Source organism: Equus asinus, chromosome 3, assembly GCF_041296235.1.
Source record: "Equus asinus isolate D_3611 breed Donkey chromosome 3, EquAss-T2T_v2, whole genome shotgun sequence".
In the NCBI taxonomy this organism is placed as follows: domain Eukaryota; kingdom Metazoa; phylum Chordata; class Mammalia; order Perissodactyla; family Equidae; genus Equus; species Equus asinus.
Window position 1 is genome coordinate 92,798,185 of NC_091792.1, and position 25,547 is coordinate 92,823,731.

A 25,547-nucleotide genomic window follows, 5' to 3' on the forward strand; every position below is an offset into this window, starting at 1 on the left:
GCAAACACTGCCTGGGTGTGCCTACTTCGGCTGGAAAAGGATAAAGGAGCTGGCAGTATTACTTCTTCAGAAGCATCATCCCCTTTGGGCAACTATCTAAACGTCTATTTCCACACCCAGTATTTTAGGATAAGAATTTTTAAAATCCCTGGACAGCTTTATGGGCACATTTATAGTACAAATTGGGGGGGTGGGGGGGCTATAGATTGTGTAGCAAAGAATTACTCTCATGTTCCCAGGAAGCCTCTTTTTAACTCCTAACTGTTTGCCAGGCGTGAAGGCTACCTATCACAATTAACGTTACGCTAACCGCAGAAATCTCTACAGTTCTCCAAATAAATTTTTCAAGAAAGGGAAAGAGATTGATAAAGGAGAAGATTATTCTAAATAATGAGGAATCTATAGGTCACCTATATTTACTGTCCCACAAAAATTTATTGTGGAAATACCAAGCAATTCTGCTCATAGTGGAAGATCTAGAAAAGAGGGAGTGGTAGCAAGCCCTGGCTGCCCTTTTCTGAAAGTCTCCCTTCCCCTTGGCTCCCCACCCACCTTCAGCTCTGAATGGTAACCCCCGCTGCTCTGTCTCCCCAGCCTGGCTTCCCCCAGCACAGGACTGGGGTTTACTCCTCTCTGTATCTCCCAGGGCCTTAGCATCATTCTGGACTAACACAGATATGCAAGTAAATATTTATGAAATGAATTAATTTGATTTTGTCATCTCATGGCATCTCCAACAAAACTGAAAAAACATGAGCCAGCCAATTGTGGAGTATTTCATAGTGAATTCTCCATGTTTTTCTATATATTGGAAGCAAGGTGTGTTTCTCACATTTGTAAAACTCCAGGCAACTTCAAAGAACGATATTTTTTAAGATACAGAAATCCTCAATTCAAAAAAAAAAACCTACTATTTCTTATAACTAAATTCCATCACTGCCAATCCAATTAGACGTTTTTCACCCAAGGAATAGTTAGTTGCCTATGTGCAGTTTGGGCAGAAGAATGGCTCAGAGAGCAAAGGTTCAGATGTTACAGTAACATGAGATCACGATTGGTGGGGAAGTGGGTACATCAGGCAGGCTTGGGTGGGTAAAGGAAGGGCACGTGTCTCCTTGAGACAGGAGGTCAAGAAGTGCTCCAGGATAATCACTGAAAGAGAATGCTGGAAGCTTGGAAGACGTGCTAGCACCCCAATTCACTTATTAAGTAAGAGCTAATATCCCTAATATTTTAAAAATTCACCATTAGGTAAACTGCTCTTTTATAGGCAAAATGTATTATCTTCTAGTCTGTCTTTCACCGACTAAAGCAAAAATGGGCTTAAAATGAAAAGAAGAAAACCCCAAAATATCATTATTAAAATTTACAAAATCTTAGAGGAAGAAGTATTTCGAACTCTCAGCGCTTTAAAGATTGATGTGGACAATTAGAGTTTATTTTTCTTTTCCAGAAGTTATTTGACTTCACCAGTGAAGTAATTTGCTTTAATTAGTGCCATAAAGATTATTTTTCCAAAGTATATAAATACTTATAAAAGCTCATAATTTGTATTAATTGAACTACTTAAAATATTCTGGAAATTCTGCTTTGATCTCTATTAAAAGAAGGCATCTTTTAATTACAAAATCTAGGATCTAGTTTGTAAGATCCAATTTAAATAAATGAAAATAAGAACAGTGAGTAGCTGTTCTCCACATATATAATTGTAAACACTTACTCGATATAAATATACAAATGAATATGAAATGAGTAATAAAAGTGCTGGTTTCATTTATTTTATTACTACTATATTTCATGAGATCACATGACTGTAAATTTTAATGTTTTCAAGGCTTCTGTACAGTCACATGAAATAGTTCCTATTTTTTAAAAAAAAATACTATTTATGTTGGTGTATCATATGCAGAAATGTCTTCAATAGATATTATTTATGACATATGTCAACTAGCTTCTTGGTGTACAAATTAAGAGAGGTGGGGTATACCTGAGATAGATTTAAATTGACTTAAACACAAAGTACCTGGATGAAAAACAAATGTAAAAAACTTACCACTGCTTAACAGTAAATATGTCTGATCTCAGATATTCACCAACTTTCTAACTTTTGACTGTGAACCATTACCATTCACCATGTAATAAGGAATCAGAAATTCCCAATGGTCTGAGATTCTAAAACACTGTGCCTTTGACGAAAAATCACATGAGACCCCATGAAGCCCATTGTGGGTGTAGCAGCCATGAATGATTTAGTGAGACTGGCTAAAAAGGCACTGCTTTAAAAAAAAAAGGATCACAAAGGACAAGTCTAGACACTGGTTCCATTCCAGTGATAATAAACTGACAAGTTCTTTCAAATATCCCCAACTATATGATCTGTCTCCCCTTCCACAACCAATTCTACTCACTAAAACAACCTTTAGAGTGCTTTTTTTTTTAAGAAGGATTCAATTTTTGTTTTTGAGAGGGTACATTAATTTGCAAATCATGAGTAGTCTTTCAATTAAAATATATCACTGCAGGGAAGATGTTAAACTGCAGTGTGCACTGTTTTGTGACTATGCTTACTCCATCCCCATTTGCCCCCCCCCCAACAAACACACACACACACACACACATACACACACGAGTTGCTCTCACACAAATCATATTAACTGATGGTTCTGGGTCTAAAACAACACTACTAAATTACTTTGTCAACCATGTCTGGATTTATAGATACATAAACCTGTATTACTGCTCCTTCTTTGAGTGTATGTGTCTATCAAAGTTAAATGGCAAATAATGTGCAGGATCCATGTCTAATTCTACGTTTCATAGGGCGCCTGGACATTTTTTTTCATAGCTGGGCATAAGCTCAGACTATAGAGGCAGCAGGAAAAAAACTTTCCATCAGTTTCTGGATGAGGTTGAAAGAAACTGAAGTCATATAAATAAGATAAACCATTTAATCCATGCTTTGTCTGCGAGGACATAACGATTTTATCCTGGGTTTATTCCAGCAGTAATCTCAACACTTCCCTCTGGGCTAGGTGTTGGTTGCCTGTCTGTCTCCAGGAATCCTTGATTTTTAAAAACGAAAAACAGAACTCAAGGAAAAGGAAAAAAAAAAAAAGAAAATTACTAACAGACTAACAGGTAGGCTAGAGGCAAATATACTCTGAGGAAACAATCTGAGCTTCAAACTACCCTGGGGATTACTGAGACGACAACAAACACAGGAGAGGAGGCAAAGAAAGATGGCCTTGCCCTTTCCATCGTAATGCTGAACGAGTCCTTTTTTTGGCTTTAATGTTGGGTAACAAACAAACAAGTTACTTGCCAGGGTCTAGAAAAAAGGCCAAAGATTATTCTGGGAAAGTACCACTCATTTAATATGATAATATTATGAATAGTTATAAATCACTTATTTAATCCTATCATCCAAGAGCACCTGCATTTAAGAGACTATTTTGCTTTTCTATAATCTATTAAACACCAGATTCAGTCCTTCATTTTTGAGAAAAAAACACAAAGGTTACTAATTCCACTGAATCTCAGGTAGACAATAATCATTTCCTTTTCTTGCATTATCTTTGTAAGTTTGGTCTGAAAGTACAGACAAATTGCATCGGACTTCCGGCAAAGTTCATCTTATAAACTGATTTACTGAACTGATAAATGTGAAAATATGTTTAATAACAAAGCTTTAAATAAATATTTAGTCACATACACAAGGGGCAGGGTAGATAAATACACATAAAAGAGTTACTCTTGAATTTATTTTAAATAGGTATTTAATATGTGCCAAGGAGAAAATTATCTTTGTAAAATAAGTGTACTCTAATACCTGCTGAATTTAAAGCATTTTAAGCTTTCATATTATATATACCCACAATTCTAAAATATATAGTAGGGAATTTATAGTAGGGAAGAGTAGCTTTATGCCCCTTTAGGAAACATGAAGCAGTGACTCTCCTCACATCTTCCTCTATCTCAATATATTTCTCTCAGCCCTTCTCTCTTCTCATCCCCTCACACTGACGCACACATGCAATCAAGAAGTTTTAAAATTACTCTTTTGATTTTAATCCAGAGCCCTTAGCCCAAGACTCCAATGCAACCACATGTGTCCTAACTGCCAATCTTCTTACATTTACTGTCATTCCTGTTCTCCCTTTCCTTCTAAACTTTTCTAGAATACAGAATCTAGGTGCCAGAGAAGAGAGAATATGAAAAACAGGCCATCATTCCAACAGTAACAACAAAAGCAACTCCCCTTGGAGATTGCCTTTAAAGATGGGAGGGTCAAACCTGCAGAGGGAAATTCTACCTCAGCTCTACATAAACCCAACTGCGGCCCTCCTGACTGCTGCATACCCTCCTGACTGCTGCATACACGCGGCGCTCGGCCCGCTGCAGAAGTGCTCCTGGAGCCTGCTTCACTTCTTCCCCGACACTGTCAGTATCACACTGCCAGTTTGCAGGAGGGGCACATGCCATAAAAAAAAAAAAAAGATCCTGCCACAACTAGAAGGACCAACAACTAAAATATACAACCACGTACTGGGGGGATTTGGAGAGGAAAAGCAAAAAAAAAAAAAAAAAAAATCCTTTCTACTTGAAGTTCTTTAATTGGTAGATAGCCAAATCTGTAAAAATAAGCAGTATTATTTATATGGCCACAATAATGCTGTCTACCAAGCAGCATTAAATGAACCTAAAAAGTTTTAGATTGGCTCTTGAGCAGGTAAGTCTTCTGCCTTATTATCTCTTTTAGGTAAAACTCTTACAAGGCATCTCAATGTCAAAAAGTTGTTTCCTTAATAAAATTGTGTCAAAAGCTTTCTGTGGGACAAAACAGACCAGTTTCTTTAAAAAAATTAACCGTGAGGGATGTAAGTCACTAGAAAACTCTATTGCTCCATAAGTCTGGGGGTAACATGTCCCCGACTCATTTTATGACGTAGTTCCCACTAAAAAAAAGCCAAAAGATATAACTAAATTCAAATCAATCAAGGAAGAGTTTGCACCACAACAACCTGAGGGCTCTCTCTCCTTTCTTGTTACTTCTGCCCCATTTCTCAGCTCTCTCCTGGATGACAGAAGATGGACTGCTGCTTAACCTTAAGGTAAACAAACTCTATCTTCCAAGGGGGAAAAATGGAAACGTTATCATCTTCTCTAACCAGCCTTTCATCACATAAATTCATACCCCAGATATACAGACTATGTGACCACAAACCACGCTGAGTTAATGAGAATCATAAAGCTATAAGAACATTAAAATTTATCTACTACACCTGCCTGCACTGGAGTAAGATTACTTTGAAACAGTCTTACACCAGTGGAAATCAGCACTACTTAAACATTAAAACTTGGGTAGGAGCTCCACGATGTTTTAAACTTGACTGAAATTCCATTTGTCTGCTGAAAAACAAAAACAAACCAACAAAAGCCAAGGAGGAGTGGGGAGAGAGATGCAGAGAGAGGGAAGGAGGGGGGGGAGGGCAGGGGCTGGAGGGGATGAGAGAATGCACATGTGTATCCACACACACGTTCAAGCTTTTAAACTGCCAATAGCTTCAATTTGTACCCTGACTTTAGGAAGACAAAAGAAAAAAGCAACTGCCAACGATCCAGAAGTTCAAGACCAGAGCTTGAAAGATGGACAAAGTATCTAAGTGGTATGGAATGGTATACTTAAAAAATTTTTATTTTTTAATTTCTTTAAAATGCATTGTCAGAAATATGCTGTGATTTTGTACACACACGAAACTATAACATTATACTCTCTCTACTCTTACTCTATTATTTCATTAGAAAGAAAGAGACAGGGAGAGAAAGGAAAATCCATAATCCAAACCAACAACCATGCAAATCTCAAGAGGTATTCCAAGCCTCTAGTGGCAGCCAAAGAAAAAAAAAAGCCACACCACACCACCTGTCTGTTACCTATCAAGTGTATACCAAGGGAGGGGACATGGGAGGGGCCGAATACCTGTGGCTGGAAAGCTTATTTACCTTGTTTATAAGGTCATGTACACAGCAGCACTGAACTACAGAGGGTCCTCTGATCCTTCTCTGATGTCAGCCTCTAACAGAGGAGGCAAAATAGAAGAAAAGGAGGGAGGGGAGGAGGGAGGGAGAACAGCAAGGAAGGGGAGGAGGGAGGGAGAGAAAAGGTGGCCGGAAGAGAGAGGGAGGTTTTCTTGGGAGGCCTCACTCTCTGCCGTCTTCCCCACCTATCTTCAGGCTTGCACTTACTCATACTTACTGTGGGGCTGCTGTGCACTGTGGGGCACTTACCTCCGTGAACATGTCTTACTGCCTTCCTACATGGCAAAAAAGCTTTCCTGTTTTCATACATCCCCTTGCCAGCCCTAATCGGTGCCACTAGGTCACTGTCTTTCGTGCTGGCGGCTGCAATGGCGGCCCTGACAGGAAAGAACTTTTAATCTCTTCCCTCGTACTGAGCCATAAGAAGCGGCGAGTGCTCCCAGGCACAACTCCCCTGGCTCTGCTCCTAAAAATGCTCTCTCAAGTACACTGTTGCTTAGCAATATTTGCCTTCCCCCTGTACATTCGAAATTGGCAACATCTGTCCCTTTGGCAGTTTTGACTTGTGCAAAGCACCATGCTCAGAGTTTAAAAACATACATCTCTATGAAATGGGCAATCCTCCACTCCTCCCATCTCCCTGCAACACCAGGGATGGGAAGACCCCCACAGTGGTTTAATCCTTACTCTTTCCTTAAGCTTTCAAGATGGATATAAAAATCTACAGGATTTAAGGCAGCTGATAGTACATAAGCAAAATATTTAAGACACCAGTGGGAGTTTCTATTAAACCCAGCCTAATAAGTAGTGTGCCTGCATGCTTATACCTGAGGACGTGTCTGAACTAAAAATCCCATTTAGTTCACAATTTCCTACATAACTAATTCCATCACCATGTATTATGTGTAAATACGTATTAGTAAGATACGATATAAGGGCAATTTATTCATGGAGTAGGTAGGCCAATCTTCATGCTCACACTACAGCCCAACCTCATAAACAAACATACAGACAGACACATACATCAATGGCAAAGGAACCCAAAATGTCTAGAGAAAAAAAATTCATTTAAGTAAACCCAACATTATGAATTTCAAAACAAACGGTCTTAAGTGTCCTGAGTTCTTTTTATTTATCCCTCAACACAGTCATCTTAGTATTTTACTGAAATTACTCATTAAAGTAGTTCATAACACTGTAATTTTATACATAAGAAAAAAACCTAACAAAAAAATAAAACTTTTAATGGGTAGTATGATGTTCTGCATATAATTTTACTTTTTATCTAGCACATCGACAGGAAATAAAAATCAGAGTAAGAAAATACATAAAAGTCAACTAAGAATTGAACCATGCTCTGTGCATTCAAACTTCGGCCTGTAGATATTTTTGTTCCTTTAAACAAATCAGGCTACGATTTTCTTTTTGGCCAAACCAATTTTGACATATTAGAAACACATGTTTTCAAAGACATTCTATAGGCACTGAGTTCCAGCTACGAAGGGCAGGCTGACCTGCTGCTCTCATCAAGTCTCTACCTGGAGTTTATAGAAGCAGAAAAGCCTGGGCAATACTTAGGGCCACTAAAAATACATCCAAAAGGTCCTTGACATTGTGGATTTAACGAGAGCCCTGAAATCCCATAACATGCATGGATTTGTAATCCTGCTTAGCCACAAACGTGACTCCAACACCCCAGAAACCACTTCTCACCGCAGCTTACCACTCACTACTTGCCCGGACGCACACACTAATTCTTGCGAAGGTAGGCTCTTTTTTGCTGTTTATGAGAGAAACCGGAGTAGATTTTGAAAACTTGGGAATTCTCAAAAATCTCAAATTCCTCCAAGTCACCCGCAGTGGTTCTGGTAGGTTCAGGGTAGTGCTTATGAGCAAGGTTCTGAGTCAGACACACAGCTTTCAGCCATGGCTCTGCCGGGGACCAGCTATTAAGCTCACTGCATGGGAAGAGCTTAAACACAGTACACAGTATGTACACAGTACATTCTCAATAAAACATGGACATCATTTTTATTATTATATTATGTTACAATGACACAAAAATCTCAGTCTTTTTCCCTCTTTCTTCCATTCTACTAAACTTTTCCCACTTCTCCACACTATCACCCAATCCCAACTTTTATATCTATGAAAACTGCCTCTGGAAGGGGGAAGGGAATGCTGAAGGAAGGAATGACAACAAATGTTATACCTTTAATAACTGCATAGTACAATCCTTGTTCGCACCTCCCTCTGATTTATCCTTAAACAGCCAAAGTCTCTCAACCTCTGAAGAAGCCATCACCTACTGGACACTTGTGTCTGCAATATGTTTCTAATAAATCTGAGTTAATTAATGTGGGGAAAACATGGTAATTTGCAGAGGCTGGGATCCTGGGCCCTGGGGGCTAGGAGGCTGGAGGGAGCCAGGGCAGGGGCTGCGGTGCTGTCCACCAGGCGAGTGCTGATAAGCCTTGAGGGTTCAGTTGAGACTGCCTCCAGGACACCCCTCAGTAGAACCATTTATTGGACAAGGAGAGAGCACAAGAAACCTTCCCCTGAGAAAAGTTCCAGGGCTAGGAGGGGAAAGCAAGAGCTGGTTATGTCCACACTGCCCTTCTCCATGATCACCCCCTTACAGACTCCACAGGTCACTGAAGGGCCACTAGAAAGCCAAACCCTGGGGTTTACTTAACCAACTACTAGAGCATTATTGAGAATTTCTCCATCCTGAGGCTTCTGGCATGAGACCTGCTCTTAAGGATGAATGCCATGATCTATCCCACAGTGCCAATCAATAAATAATTATTAGGTCTGTGAGCAAGGGAAATAAAACACAGGCTGTAATCTTTTCAGCAAAATCAGCTATATCTTCATCACCATGTAGTGATACTCTACCCTATTCTGACATCCTGAAGAAAACCTACGGCCCTCATACTGTTTTCACCTCTGAAAATGTTCAGAGTCCAGCCCCAGTCTCCTCAAATCCTACATACCAAATAACTTGCAGGACAACCTGCTGGCACAGTCAGAAACGAATTTCCAACAGTATTATCACAAGTCTCCTGAAAGATATTCCTCACTCAAGAAAAATTCCTACAGTATGGTATTAGCAGCAGTAGCAGCTGCCAGTAATAGAAACATTTATTAAGCACCAGTTGAATGGAGGGTGTGGAGGAAGGGGAGAAGAAAATAATGGAGAAAATTTAGCTCTGAACTGAGGAAAGTTCTTCAAGCATGAAGAGGTCCTTCACTGGCAAAGACAAGGAAACGTTTTAAGTCACCTCCAGGCCTCAAATTTTTTTTTTCTTCTATCACACTGCCCCATCTCTAACCGAACTTTATAAATTCTTTCCTTCAGGAATCAAAGTATAGTCTAAAAACCACTTTACCCAAACTTCAGTCATTTGCACACTATCTTGAGAATGATATCATACTGTAATACTACCTGTACTATTTTCTTTAAATCAACTCATGATCAGCTCACTTTTTTATTTGGCCTCATCCTAAGTAACAATATTTACGAAACCCTGGGTTTGATGTGGTGGTATATATATTTTTTCTAACTCACGTTAAGATACATAAAATAGAGACTGATGCCCCTATAGTCTTTCAGAAGTTCACATACTAATAATACTATTTGACCCAAAAGCTGAATGGATGTTTTGGGACACTTTGTTGACTTTTTTTGTAAGCAAAGTTGTGGTGAAACCCCTACCTCATAAACTCATCCTACTTGATTAGTTTAAACAAGCATCGCTCATCCTCTTTATCAGATTCAGGAAGCCTTCACGAATTACATGAAAATATGCCTACTCACACCTGTCCTTATTGGACTGGTAACCCAGACCACAAAATTAACACTATCTGATCTGCGGTTCAGTACCATAATTCTTTTTCCATATGTGTCTTGATGCGCTAGTACAAGTGAAAGCTCTTCACAGGCTGGAACTAGCCCCACATAGTTCTCACAGCAACTAATACAATTCTGAAATTCTGAAAATACAGCAGGCACCCAACACTTTATTAGTGGCACAAAATACTTACTCAAGTCTCTTATTTAAAAAAGCATTATATTTTAAATCTTGAGTAAAATTAAACCTATGACACAGAATTTCATTACTTCACCAAAACAACTGAGTTCTCAAATGAACCCAAAACATTAGGACACTTCTTAGGATCTTGGTGACCTCTAAACATAGTTGTAAAGCCAATAAGGACAATTTTAAGATGGGTAATATATAATTTTCCTACGCTGAGAGTTTGCTTTTACATTCATGCACATCAACAGAGGCGGGACATCTCGCAGTCTACTATATGCTAGGCAAATATATCCCATTTCATCTTTCCAACAGCCCTGTGGCTCAGGTAGAACTGTGCCATGTAAAAGTGGAAGAAAATGAACCCAGGTATCCTGATTCCAAAGCGCCACCCGTTAGAAACATCAACTCCCATTTCTATTTCTTCAAAGACTTAACACTCAAAACTATAAACCCAAATTTCAGATTCTAAGCCAAGGCAAAGAGGCGAATCTATTACATTTACTCAGACATTTTGACAGTGTTAAAATAACCATGATAATAATGATATAGATACAGCAGCTATTTATTAAACATCTACTACATGCCAGTCACTGATCTAAGGGTTTCAGGTACATTTTCTCACCTTATGAGGAAGATTCTATTATAATTTCTATTTTACAGATAAGAAACTTAGGTTAGAGCAGTAATTTTTAACTAATTTGCCTGTGGGCTAACAGCTAATATGAAGTGAAGACAAGATTCAAACCCAAACCTTCCATAATGCAAAATCCATGCTCTTAACCACTACTTATAACACTTAAAAGTCCCATCTAATTAGCCAAAAAGCAAATAAAAACAAAGAAAATATATCTTCCTTCCCTCCAACACCCAAAAAGTTTTTAGCATTCCATGGGTTACGTGTTCTATTATATACTTATTATTCATCCCTAGTTATAAATAACTATTAACACATCAAAACTCTCTGCAATGATATAGCTAGATGAAAAAATGACATCCAACAAGAAAGAATAGTTTGGAAATTCTCCAAACAGTCACGCTCCAGTTCTTCAATAATACCCTGTCCTAATTAAGTATACTTGCATACTGGCACAAGTATAGAAACTTGTACCCTGTAGAAACCCTGCACCCTATAAAACTTAATACATGAGTTGTCCATATAACTACAGGATCAATATTGCTAAGATCACCTTTTGGGGGTGGAGTCTCTGGAGCCACCCAGGAGCTGGAGCTGACACACCCCTTCCTCTTTTCCACTTGCCCTTGCAACCAATAAAGGCTGTTGGTACCTCGCAAAAAAAAGTATGTTGCTAAGATCAAAGGAAGGAAAGTAGCTCTTGTTTGCTGAATGGGTGTCAAAAACCGGCTTCCTATTATTTGCTACAAAAACAAGAAAAGTAATTTAGAATAAAAGGTATTAAAGGATATGCTACTGGACTTGGCATAGGAAACAGAATCTGAGTTCAAATGCTAAGAATTCAAACTTCTTTTTAAAAAAGAACCATAATATTTTAGAGGTGAAAAGAACATCAATGACTATCCCTCTCCTCATTAGACACATAAGAAAATTAAGTGAGCACATTTCTACTTGGTGACAAGAAGATTAAGAATTCACGTTCCACGATTTTGGGTAGTGGCAAAAACGTAAAAAAAAAAAAAAAAAAAAGAGTTCTTAAGTAGGCTAACATTATAGCTGGGTTTTTCTTCTTCTTCTCTCCAAATCCCCCTAGTACATAGTTGTATATTTTTAGTTGTGGGTCCTTCTAGTTGTGGCATGTGGGACGCCGCCTCAGCGTGGCCTGATGAGCGGTGCCATGTCCCCGCCCAGGATCTGAACCAACAAAACCCTGGGCTGCCGAAGCGAAGGGCACGAACTTAACCACTCGGCCATGGGGCCGGTCCCTGTGGGTTTTTTTAACTAAAATATGAATAAGTGCCTGAATGACACATTTAAAAGCTTATAGGAAAACATCTCCATATTTGGAAACAAGGGCAAAAGATAAAGGAGCAAAGTAGGACTTAACTTTACAAAATTTCTTTTAAAAGTTTGAAAATCAATTGCTTTTTACTTCTACTAGCTACCATTAAACATATTTCATCATAAATCCTTCTGAAAAGATAAGTCTTTTGCGTGTCTGGGTTCTCATCCCTTGGATCTCCCCAAAGGCCAGTGAGGCCCGGGCCGCACGGAGTGTGTGCCCTGTCTAAGGGGCCAGCCGGTTGTTGCTTAGCAGGAATGCAAGTCCTATGTTGCCAACGCTTCCAGTTTTTTAAGAAAAGAAAAAAACCCCAAGATCCAGATTTCAATGTGAAATCTACTCATTTTTAGATGTTGGCAACTAAATCAACACACCGTAGAAGGCACTGTCCCTCTGTGGGTGAGCACTCTCCCATGTTAGCTTTATGCTTCCTTCCCTCCCAAACGGAGAAATAAGAGACTGGGACACACACGCACTGTGAAGAGAAGAGTCTCTTTTTATGCTCCACGTAGCTGCATATACATTATGGACATCTTCAGGTCCCCCAAAGAGATTCTGAAAAGGCCGTCCGCCTGGGGGGACAGAGTATGAGGCAGCCTTGCTGCTGTGCTGTGATGGCCTCCTCTTTGCCGCACAAGCTCCTGCCAAAACCTGCTCCAGCGGATTGGCACGTGCGGCCTGACAGATCACCAGAGACTCGAACCAAGTGAGCAGAACAAACCACAGGGTAGTTATCCTACGTGACTGGCCTGGAATAAAGCTCTGAACTATAGGTGAGTCATAACATAATAAAGGGCTCAATTAGGTTCAGAACAACAGACTAGTGTTTTCCCTGGTCTTAGCAACGAGTGCACTGGAATCTTGAGAGAATATAAGGGTCTAAAGGGCCCTGGCATCTCTGTGTTACCCTCTACTGCAAGATAATTAATCATACTAGAAAATTAAACGCAGGTTGCCAGTCGGGCATTTTCAGGGTCAATAATTCTTAAGTTACTAGGATACCAATTAATGATACCCTAGCACTAGAAGAGTTAACGTCCTGACCCAAAATGGTCGGCTCATTCCCCAAAACGGGATTCATTCAATGGCAAAAATATTTAAAACTGAGAATCCTTTTTCAAGATTAACGGCAATTTTATTATATGGACCACTTACATTTTTTAAAAACCCAAAATATACTAAAGGAAATCTCATGCCTTATTTAATACGGAGGAAAGCCCTTGCATACACCACAGATACACAAAAATCATTACTTTACAACTTTTCTAGTACATAAAACCACCTGATTAATCTCTAAACTCAATACTGAAAAGCACAGCAATTATGAGGCTGGAACACTACTAAGAATGCCTAATGATCAGATTAGGCTGTTTATTTTCAAACCCACACATAAGAATGCCTCAAATGACCTGGGAAATACTTAGGCTGAAAATGGTAAGTCAAACGATTCCTTTAAAAAACTGTTAAATTTAGTGCCTGCTTCCCACCCAAGTGTCCTAAATAGGAAATTTAGTCCCACCTCAAATTGTTTTTCCCCCATCTGCTCTAACATTTATAAGAGATTGTCTTTCAGACTCAACGGCAAAGTGAATTGGGTAAGAACTCCTCCAGCACAGTGCAGGAAAGTCTCCGTTTTGCCCCAGTCCTCACTTGTGCGTAAATATAAAAGACAAACAAGCGTATGAGACAAATGATCCTGCCCTCCAAATGTCTATCCACTGGAGGAAGACACAGGATGATACCAAGGAGAAGTGCTGAGACAGAGGTCCTGGCACCAGGAGCACAGAGGGGAAAGTCTGCAGTGGGGACAAGGAAGCACCAGCAGGAGAGCTGTAACCCAAACCTGGAGAGACAGGGATGAGGCCTGTCAAGAAAGGCATGGAGATACGTGGACTTTTACCGAAGGATTCGTAAACTAGGATGACTTGATCCAGTTTTCACATAATAAAATCACCCTCTGGTGGACGAGTGTGGCAGACAGTTTGAAGAGAAGGAGAGGCAGGAAAGACAGGTTAGAAAGAAGGAGTAATAGTTCAAGAAAGTGATAAAAATCTGAACCAAAGAAGGGGCAGTGAGGAACAAAGAAAAAGGTTTCAACAGATACTTACAAAGTAATATCCATAGGATTGGGTTGCCAAATGGATAAAGTAGGGGACAGAAAGGAATTGAGACTGGTGACCAGGAGGAAGGAGAAGAAGGTTTTGCGTGTTGAAGAGGTACGGGGGAAGGCGGACGGACTGAAATCCGCTGTAGACAGGTTGAATTTGACGTGCCGGGGCAACATCTAGAAGAAAAGCCCAGTAGGCAGCTGGATAGAAGGATCTAGCACTCAGAAAACTTTCTGGAGCTTTAGGCTGGAAAAATCAATTTAGTGATTATCAGTATTTCAGTAGCTGAAACCGTACGTGCAGATGAGACCACCAGGGAAAGAAGGAGAGAAGATGGTCAGGGAAGAGCCCTGGGGAAGGGGCGGGAAGGGCAGCCTCAGAGGAGATGAAGGGACACCCGAAGAGGCAGGAGAAAAACCAGACAAGAAAGGAGGGCAGTGTCCACGGGGATGGTGGCCAACAGAGTCAAAGCCACAGAGAAGTCAAGCAGGCTGGGGTCAAAGCGCTCCTCGACTTCGTCCATCAGGAGTCCATGGGGGAGGGACAGAGGCGCGGTGAAGACACAAGCCAGCCTGCAAAGGGTTCAGAGAGTGAACGCGAGGAGAGGAAGCAGCACAGAGTGTTTACCTACTTCTGTCTCCAGAGATCTGGCTGTGAAAGGAACAAGAAGGAAGGAAGGAGAGTAAGACACAGGGGCAAGGAAAGGTCTGTTTTGCCCTTTCAGCTAGGAAAGGCCTGAATGTAACTACAGACCGTTAGGAAGGAGACAAATGATGGCAGAAACGTCTACCACCTTAAAGTATTAATTTATTAATTAATAAGGGTATTAAAGGTATTAAAACCCTAAAAAGGATGCGCAGGTGGAAGAGCAAGAGGAAGAACACCTCGTTGAGTCATGGCGGGTGGAGGGAAGTGGGGGCCTCCTCTCTAAAGGGCAGAAGCAAAGCTAAAGGCCTCAGAGCAAGCCACATGGCCACTGCAAGCAAAACTGAGTCTGAGTTCTAATCCTCCTCTCCTTTGAATCCTCTGTACCGCCCAACATCTGCATGATTTATCAGGCGCCGACAGGAAGGCAAGGCCGTAAAAAAAACAGAGAACTCAACGCTTTAAATAAATGATTACACAAATGATTTACTCCACAGAAACCATGTTTTTTGGTAGAAAGAGTACCAGAACTGGGAGCCAAGGGGTCTTGGTTTCATGCCCCCATCTTGCCAGTGACCAGCTTAAATCATTACACTTCTCAGAGACTCAGTTCTATCGCATGGGAAACGGTGATTCGTGCCAACTGCCCTGCCTAAGGCACAAGGTTGCTGTGACAAGCGAGAGAGAAACAAACAAACAAGTGCTTTGGAAACTTAAAGGCGGTGGAGAAGGCAGTAAAATATTTCCAAGTGCATGAGCTTCTGTGAAGTGAAACATTTGCACCAGGGATTGCCAGCCTCCAGGAAAGCTGCTCTTCAGGAGCGAGCCTGCGGCCCCTATGCGGGCCACCCATCAGGCAGGGGTGGGAGGTGGGAACCGCTGAGGGCGGTGGTGTCCCCCCCTCGGCAAACCAGTTTTTAAAAGCTCAGTAACCCCTAAGCTAATGCTTTCTTTCCCTACACTTTTCATTTGTTTATTTTTAACATTTAAAAGTCAAAAGTTTAGAGCTGTACTCACCCACAACATCTTAACCGGGAATTCCTGGACCCTTTGATCTGATCCCACCTACATTTCTCAAGTATGCTCCAATAAACAAGGTAAGAATATGTTCAGAGTCTTCCTACTTCTCCACCTTTGCTAATTCCTCATTTTGCTAACCCTCTAAATCCTACCTTTTTCCTTAAACCCCAGTTCAAATTTTAGCTCTAATCACTCCTAGCACCACCAATTGAGCTCTTATTATGTCCAAGCACTGTTCAAAACACTTCATATGGACTACCTCAATGGAGCAGCCCACTGTACAGATGAATAAACTGACAACACAGCCAGGTCAATTCCTTGCCCAAGGTCTCACAGAATTGTAACACCATGATGTACCGTCTGCCATGAAGCCAAAATAATTTCTACTTTTCATTAATGACTGGTTCTTGGATAAATTACACAACAAACAACTAGAGAACTTCAAAAACTGGCTCCATTTTTGCCATGCAGGCTTATCTCCCCACTGCTCCCCTCGGCATCTACCGAACATCCTTTAACCATAAATCCAGCAACTCCTACTAGACTTCCCACCATGTCTTGCCTCCATGTCTCTTCCCTCCCTAAGCCTCTCATCAATACCCAAAGTACTTCAAAAGTCAACTCTAAAAAAACCAGTACAGCTTCCTCTTTTGAAAGGCAACATAATGTAGGTGTCTAGTTAAGGGTGTGGACTCGAACCAGACTACTTTGATCTGGATTAAGGTCTGGGTAAACCTGGACAAATGAATCTCTCTGTACCTCTCTAAGTCTCTCAGTAAAATAGCAATAATAATAGGGCCCACTGCATGACAGAGTTGTAAGAATTAATGAGTTAATACACATAGAGTATTTAGAACAGCTCCCACCATAAAGTGAACAAGAGAACAGTAGGAGCATTATATGACAATAATAGCTCCACATCACTTTTTTTTATACTGATCACACTGTATTTGTCACACTTTCTCTGCCATTAGCTTCTGGTGTATATAGTGGATGTTCAAATATTGTTGACTGAAAAGGCAGAAACCCAGAATGTAAAAATGTGAATCCTTCTACAACCAAATTGTTTCTGACAGGAAAGATTTAACATTTTGTAAGAATGTCCAGATTACTTGGTAATAGGAAAAAATTTTTCACATGTTAACATGTTCTCAAGCACAAAAAAATGTTGGAAGTAACATAAGAAACTCTGATTACAGAATAAAATTCTGTAAAGGAATAGGAGAATCCATAATGCCCGAGTTTCTAAGAACGACTGCAAGAAATGTGAACAACAGAGAATGCTTTCTTAATTCATGCAGTTCAATTCAAAGCTTCAAACTCTTGTGCAATATGAACTATTTGTAAATTGGAACAAAAAAACCTGAGGTGATTTATCTAAGGGACAGAGCTAGAAACAGGACCTCTAATTACTTAAATAATGAGGCCCCTAGATTAAAACATTAAACCTCAAAACCCTTCAGCCAGAGGGATTAAGGAGATTAGAATGGGCTTGACAAATTACCACAGGGTTAGGAAAAAAAGATGCAGAAAGAAAGTAGGCCAAGCTTAAATAGGGAAGAAACGAAGTTCAAGAGAAAACTAACGGTGTGTGTGGATCCTGAACCTCGGTGGGCGGGTGGGGGTGGCGAGCCCAGCGATTTCAACATTAAAGAAAGGAACAATATCAATGTAAAAATAGCTGCTTATAAAGCTCTTGGAAAACATGAACATTCAAAGTTAACCCTGGAAAATAACGATTTTCAAATAGATCTCGGCAATTAGAGAAGGGAAATACAAGGCCAAAAAATAAACTTGCTATGATAACATGATCCAGGATCCTCTTAAAAGGAATTCTGTTTAAACATCTCACGAGCATTGGTCACCTCCACCAAAACAGCCAAAATCAAAACTGCTAACTCAGTCATCGACAGGACTCCCCTTGGAATATCTGGTTTTCCGTCCCTGAAGAGTATCAGTTGGCTCAAAATAAAACACAATTAATCTAGAGAAGAGCCGAAGTGACTCGGGTGGTGACGTGAGAGCCTGGGAGAGCGCACAGCCTGGAAAGATTCTAAAGAGTCCAATGTCTACGTCTTGGCAAAGGCACAGCATGAGGGACCCAGGGGGGATCCAATAACTCTCCACAAACATCTCAAGTGTGAAAACAACGAGGAGGAACAGGAATTTCTTATCCTGGTACCAAATGTACTCCTGGCATTTTGAGAGGAATAGAAACTAAAACGTACAAAGAAAACAACTGCAATTAATCCCATCCAAAAAGATTTTCAAGATTTGACTGTAAGCTTTCCTTTCTTGGGCTGTTATAGGCAATTCTATTCTTTGCACTAACTCATTTCTAGCAATTTTAGAGCTTTTCAAAATATTTTGCCTTTATTATTTAAAATGTTTCCTTCAGAGTTTGAAGTGTTTCTTCAAACTCAAAAAATTGCCAGAATCAGGAAATTAAAGGTGGCCCCTTCTACCTAGCTCTAGTTGGTAAAACTGAAAATGTGATTTTTTCACCAGAATTCTCCAGTTTGTAAATATTGGCTCAAAGGAAAAGAAAAAGAAAACACATAATACAGGCAAAACAAAATTGTGTGCAGGCCCCATCTAGCCCTCAGCCTGGCTGTCTGCAGCTTCTGCTCTAAAATCTGTCAGTCACTTGCTACTACTTTTTAACTTCCATATTTAGACATTTTAGGGTCTAAAATGCAGCCAGCCTCTAAACAGACACAGGTTACCAACCATTCACTATTTCTCGCGGAATGGAAGCATCCTGCTCCAGACCCCCAACATCACCAGGGAACTGTGTACACAGACAACCTTCTTGCTTTGCTATCATTTGCCTAACAAACACTTAAGTCATACAGGTCTGCCCACGGTGACTGAGCACCAGCTCATGGAAACTAAATTTAAACTGTCAATCAAAGAATTACTGTAATAAAACATTTTTAGAAAACCAAGGAAAGCTGGAAAGTATCAGAATCTTACTTTCCCCACAAGCTTGAGAGTGTTGGGGGCACAAGAAAGGAAAACATACACGGTGGAGGAAGAGCAGAGTGTAGTCTGGGGGGCCCCACTCCTGGGTTTCTTCCTCAGACTACTACTTCTCATGTCCTACTGAGGACAAAAAGCTCCATCAATCCAGAATGATCCTCTTGCCTGAGGCCCACATGAGAAACTCCGCAACCACTGGGAAGGGGGCCTCCTTCCCTCACTCCCCGTGGCCTGTTATCAGCTCTTCTGGAACAGTCTTCATCTCCAGGCTCTAGAACAAACCTCATGAGAATCACAGACACAGATTCTTGAGCAGACCTGTACACCTGCCCAATCAGTCTCGTAGGGTGGGGCCCAGGAATTTTTATTTTTAACAATTTGTATCTTTAACGACCTTTCCCAAGGAATTCTCATGTGCAGCCAAGATTCAGAATGAACGCAAAAGTTCCCTTTGCTCTACACTGCTGGGCTCATAACCCAAGAGGACTTGTTGTAATGGTCTCTGTATATCATGTAGCATAAGTCATTGGCACATACTCTTCCCTCTGCCTGGAATATTGATGCTGCTTAACCCCCAACACATCTGCTAAGGTCTGAATGATTACGTGCCCCCAAAATTCATGCTGAAATCCTAACCCCCAAAGGTGATGACAGTAAGAGATGGGGCCTTTGGGAGATGCTTAAGTCATGAGGGTAGAGCCCTCATGAATGGGATCAGTGCCTTATAAAAAGAAGCTCCAGAGAGACTCCCAGCCCCTTCCACGATGTGAGGACACAGCAAGATGCCACCTGGGAACCAGAAAGAGGGTTCTCACAAGAATGTGACCATGCTGGTGCCTTCTCTTGGACTTCCAGCCTCCAGAACTGTGAGAAATACATTTCTGTTGGTTATAAGCTAGGCAGTCTGTGGTGTTTTGTTACAGCAGCCTGAACGGAATAAGACAACGCCTCATTTTCGTCACTGCTACTCACGGTTCAGGTCTCACTCAAATGGCACTTCTTCAGAGAATCCTCCTCCGAGCTTAATCATTCTAAGTCACAATCGCTCTTTATGGATCCTATAATTGTTCATAGATTTCTTTATAGCACTTGCCAAAGTTCTTACACATTAATCTGAGTGGTTATTTGAATAATATCAGTTTCCAACAAGACAGTTAAGGTCCAAGAGGACCAGAATCATCTGATTTTTGCCCACCATTGAAACCCTATCCCCAGCATGAGACCTGGCACACAGAAGATGCTCAAGATATTTTAGTTAAAATATCTTTTAGTTGCCGAAGTGATGATGTGTATGGGAGAGAGTGAGCTTCTTATTCTTAACTGTATGTTGCGCACTGCATCAGCAGGAGACACACCACTGACGCACTGAAAGCTAGCTGCCTGAAGGGTGAGATCATTTCCTAATAGGGAAGCTCCTCTTTTCATGGTTTAAGAGAATGAGAGGTAAATCACAGAAGTAGGAAAGATTGTTTGCATATATGAATGCTAAGTGAATAGCTATCACACAGTTTCCCCCAGTGGATTAATTCACACTGTTAGGCTGGCAGTTTATTGAACATGGAAGGCTCAATTTAAGAGTTACCATGAATCAAAGAGGTCCAACAATGAATTCACAGCTGCAGGTGACACCTCGGTCTTGGAACTTAGGTGGAAGCATTTGGTAACAGAAAACATTCCTAAACGGTGTCACGAGAGGCCGTAAGGAAAAGAGCAACGCTCTGCAGAAATCAGAGACCATCAGGACTCAAAGCCAGATCTATCCAGAGCAGAATGGAGTGGGACCATATAAGGAGATAGTAGTAGCAGCAAATGAAATTGATAATAAATTCTGGTTGCTTCCAGTGAGTTATCTGGGATGTAAATTAGGATAATTGTACCATTTGCATGTATACTTCAAACCCTAGATGAAGAAACAGAAACCTGTAATTTCCACTGATCTATACACAGATTTTCAAGTTTCCAAGATGATCTTCAGTTTTTGCTTCTGAAGGCTCAGCAGGTCCTCATTTCTTTCCCCCACCGCCTCTTGCCACAGGTAAAGCTGAGCCAGGAAGGGCCCGATTCAGGACCCTCTCAGGTACATCTGACTCACCCCAAAGCTTTAAATACCTACTATATGCAAACACATCCCAAATTTGTTATTTCCAGTCTTAACATTTTCTCTGACCTGGTCTGCTATTTATGAGTTCAAGTTGTTGTGCCCACTTGGATATATAATGGCATCTCAAACTTAAGATGCGATCTATCCAGAGCTGTTGGTTTTCCCTCCAAACCTGTATCACCCAGGTCAACTCCGTCTTAGGAGCTGGTATCATCCCACCATCCCTACCTTTCAAGCAGAAAAACCTATGAGCCTTCCTTGCTGCCTCACCTCCCCTCCCCTCAGGCCCACTCCCACCCTCAATCAATCCCAAGGCCCTATCAGTTCCCCGCCAAACAGATCTAGAATTTGTCCATTCTGACTACACCCACTGCTACTATCCTGCGCCAGGCTGGCATCATTCCTCACCCCCGAACTGGTCTCCCTGCTTCTACCCTAACCCCTCCAAGCCATCCGCTACTCAGCAGCCAGAATGATCCTTTTCAAAAAAGGAAATAGATCGATCACTCCCCTACTCGAAATCCTCCAATGGTCTTCATTCAGAAGAACAAGCCAAAATACACAGATCACAGACCTGGAAGTTCCAGCTCTGGCTCTGCTATTAACTATACATTTCAGCAAACTGAAGTGACTTCAGCCTTCTAGGCCTTATTTGCAAAATGAGACAGCTGTATATTTAGCTTTAAAATTCTAATTGTCTAAATCCAGTATACAGTTTGATATACCCATCTTGGCTTACTCCATTTCTCTCTTTCAGTAAAATGCCTGTTTTCATAAATCGCATATCTAAGCACCCTCACTCCCCACCTGGGGTCCATGTTCATGAACACTCACACAGAGAGGCCACGGTTTCTCACTTTCATTCCTTACCTTTAGGCAGAAGAGAGGGATCTAAAGGACTCTCAACCTTCCATTTGGGCAGGCCCATCTCTGGACCACTCTACAGCCGGAAGGCGTGCACACGAGATTGCCGAGTCCTGGCTGTGGCCTGAGTGGGTCATTTCAAGCTGCTATACATCTCCTAGTTGACACAAAACTAAAACTGACACGCCCAGAGAAAACCGAGTGCAGATTTTTGTGGTTCAGGCCTCTGTTTCGTCAGAATATTGAACTTCTGATAATTTTTTCCTCTAGAATTTTAGGAAAGACTAAGTTTTAACTGTGAAAATGACTCATCCCAGAAAAGAATATCATTTTTTAGGAAAACCAACTAAAATATACAAACCAAGTATTTCCCATGAAGTGAGAGGACAGAAAGTAGTATAAGGAATCCACACTCATGTGGCTTGAGGATGAAAGCAGAGCAAACAGACAAGACGCCTTTCCCATTTTGGCTCATTTTTTAAAATACTGTTTCATGGAAGCAGTGGGGAAGGGGGAGCAATGAAACAAACCACAAAACCCTCACACTCAGAAAGCCAGAAAACCTCCTGACTTGCCTTAGGCCAAATTAAGCAAATAAAGGAAAACCACTGAGCTACCCCCATCCCCTTTCCTGAAGCTCTACCAACAGCCAACCTCCTCTTCTTCCCCTCATTCTCTGTCCTCTGCCCCAGCTCCACAATTAGCCCAGGATATTGCTAATGTTCTGCTTCTACATTCCATTTACCTACTCTGGGTAACTCTGCTTTTTCTGTCCCTCATCTCTATACTTTCCTTAGATTCCCCAGAATATTAAGATTTGAGGGGGTTTTTTGGTGAGGAAGATTGGCCCTGAGCTAACATCTGTACCAATCTTCCTCTATTTTGTACGTGGGATGCCTGCCACAGCATGGCTTGATGAGGGGTGTGTGGACCTGGGATCCAAATCTGTGAACCCTGGGCCGCCGAAGTGGAGCACACGAACTTAACCTGTATGCCAAAAGCCTGGCCCCAAGAATTGAGATTTTTTTTTTTAAATGTCCATTTTAATGCATGTGTGAACAGAAAATTAACGGTAAGTCTGTAAAAAGTGAGATCTTAGTTAAAAGAGCTAAAGCAAATCCAAAACTTAGCCAGCGAGCACCAGTATCCTTGCTTCCCAGATTTACCCCCTTCATTCCAAGCTCTCGGATCCTAACTCCCCCTCACACAGGACGCCCTGACGCCAGTTTCATCCTCCCACTCCCAAGGGCCATGTAACAGTGCTCCGTTTGAAAGATACATTAAATCTGAGGAGCTTTAAGACCTTGAAGAAATCTCCACTCAGCTTATCTTCTTTTCACCAAGAAGGCAAAAAGTTAGCCAGGATCCTCTCTCCTCAAAGGTCTGAATCTACACAGACTTGCTGTCCTTGAAACTTGCCCTGAGCAGACACTTTGCACTCCCCCGTTCTCTAACTGTTTCACTCGTGGGGGCTGATCTCCACCCCACACTGCCATCTCTTCTGGGGCAGGACCAACACTTCTTTGGCATCCCACCCTGCTCTTAAGCATACGGTTGGGCATTTGGTAGACAACGCAAATATTTGCTAATTTGTCTGAATATTGTTTTACAGCAATTTTTAGTTGCTTAGTTTTATTCTTTAAAGAATGTTAAATTTTCCCCTTATCCGTTTTTTTAAACTAGGAAAACAGAGCAGACCCTATGTGATGGGTAAAGCAAAGCAGATCCCATTTCAGTTCTTTACTGGCTTAATTACAAGGCAGGCTGACTGACCATTTTGAGGAGGAGGATCTCACTGTATTCTTTTCTGCCTTCATTCTGCTCCCTACCCCTACCTCCCACCACAGCTCAAAATGTTCAATCAATGGCTCATTGCAGTGAATCTTCATAACTTGGGGTTGAAGGTAAGAGCTCTGCCATCTTGGTCATCTCTACCATTTGCTTTACTCATGCTTCCTCATTTTTCCTCAGCCTCCAAACAAGTCGTACTCTACAGACATTCAGAGACACTCAAGCTCAAGAGCTGACGGTGGACAGAACCCTAACCTCTTCTAAACCAAAAGCTGACACCACAAAGGAACAGATCTTCCTCCTTTAAGATAAGGGATCCTCGAGTCTGTTTCCAGCAAAGGATCCTGGAGTCCTTTTTTTTTTTTTTAATCTTAAGGAATTCTACCTTCTAGCACCACATAAGACTGATATCTGGGTGCACACCAGTCTTTGAGCAATGGATACGCAGATTAGAACATTTATATGATAGATGTAACTAAACCACACACTTTACCTTAACAGATAAGCTTTAAAAATGCATCTCAAACATTTCACTTTGCACCACTACTCTGAATTTTGGAGTAACTGGTGCTAATTTAGAATTTCAGTGACAGGATATATGCTCTGATTCTCCTCATTCAATACAATGCTGCCATTTATCAAAGGAGCAGAAAAAGGAATTTTTCCTTTGTTCAAAAAGATACAGCAGGGGCCGGCTGGAGTTCACAGGTTAGGATCCTGGGCACAGACCCAGCACCACTCATCAAGCCATGCTGTGGTGGCGTCCCACAAAGAGGAACCGGAATGACCTACAACCAGGATATACAACTATGTACTGGGGCTTTGAGGAGAAAAAAAAAAAAGGAAAAGAACAAAGAGAGGAAAAAAAGAAGAGGAAGACTGGCAACAGATGTTAGCTCAGGGCCAATCTTCCTCACCAAAAAAAAAAGAAAGAAAGAAAAAAGTGAAAACAAGAGGTCAAAATGTTGAAGGCAAAGTATTAATTTTTAAAGGTTTGTTTCCTGTAAATTGTAAAAAACTTTGAAACTAAAGTTTTGTTATTTTTTATTTACTACCTAAAAAAGAAGAGTTGGGGGGGCCACCCTAGTGGCACAGTGGTTAAGTTCACATGTTCTGCTCTGGTGGCCCAGGGTTCACCGGTTCAGATCCTGGATGCAGACCTACACACCACTTCTCAAGCCATGCTGTGCCAGGTGTCCCACATATGAAGTAGAGGATGATGGGCATGGATGTTAGCTCAGGGCCAGTCTTCCTCACCAAAAAGAGGAGGATTGGCAACAGATATTAGCTCAGGGCTAATCTTCCTCAAAAGTAAATAAATAAATAAATAAAAATATAAATATAAAAAACAACATGGGGCTGGCCCACTGGCCGAGTGGTTGGGTTCATGCACTCCACTTCAGCTGCCCAGGGTCTCACAGGTTCAGATCCTGGGCACAGACATGGCACCACTCATCAGGCCATGCTGAGGCAGCGTCCCACATAGCACAACCAGAGGCACTCACAACTAGAATATACAATTATGTACTGGGGGACTTTGGGGAGAAGAAAAAAATAATTTAAAATTTTTTTAAATAAAAATAAATTAAATAAAAAAGAAGAGTGAGGATATGGTGACATCTCCCTTGAGAGTGAGTCAAAAACATAATATAGAATGTTATTCACCTATGGCTTTTTCAAGTAACCAAAGCACTGTATTTTTTATTTATTAATTTTTTTTTGGTGAGGAAGATTGGCCCTGAGCTGACATCTGTTGCCAATCTTCCTCTTTTTACTTGTGGAAGATTGTCGCTGCGCTAACATCCATGCCAATCTTCCTTTATTTTATGTGGGATGCACTACAGTGTGGCTGAGAACATGTGATTGGGTTGTGGGTTATACAGGCATACACATTTTTGAAAACACAGCAAACTGTAATCTTAACGATCTCTCTACATTTCACTGTATGTAAATTATGGCTCAATAAAAAGAGCGTTTT

At 41.1% G+C, this 25,547-nt stretch overlaps 1 protein-coding gene across 8 annotated transcripts in view; it reads right to left on the bottom strand.

The window, feature by feature from the left end:
* The window catches only part of AFF1 (ALF transcription elongation factor 1), a 174,381-nt gene that overhangs the window by 57,280 nt on the left and 91,554 nt on the right, over nt 1-25,547 (bottom strand). The gene's annotated exons all lie outside the window — the stretch shown is intronic.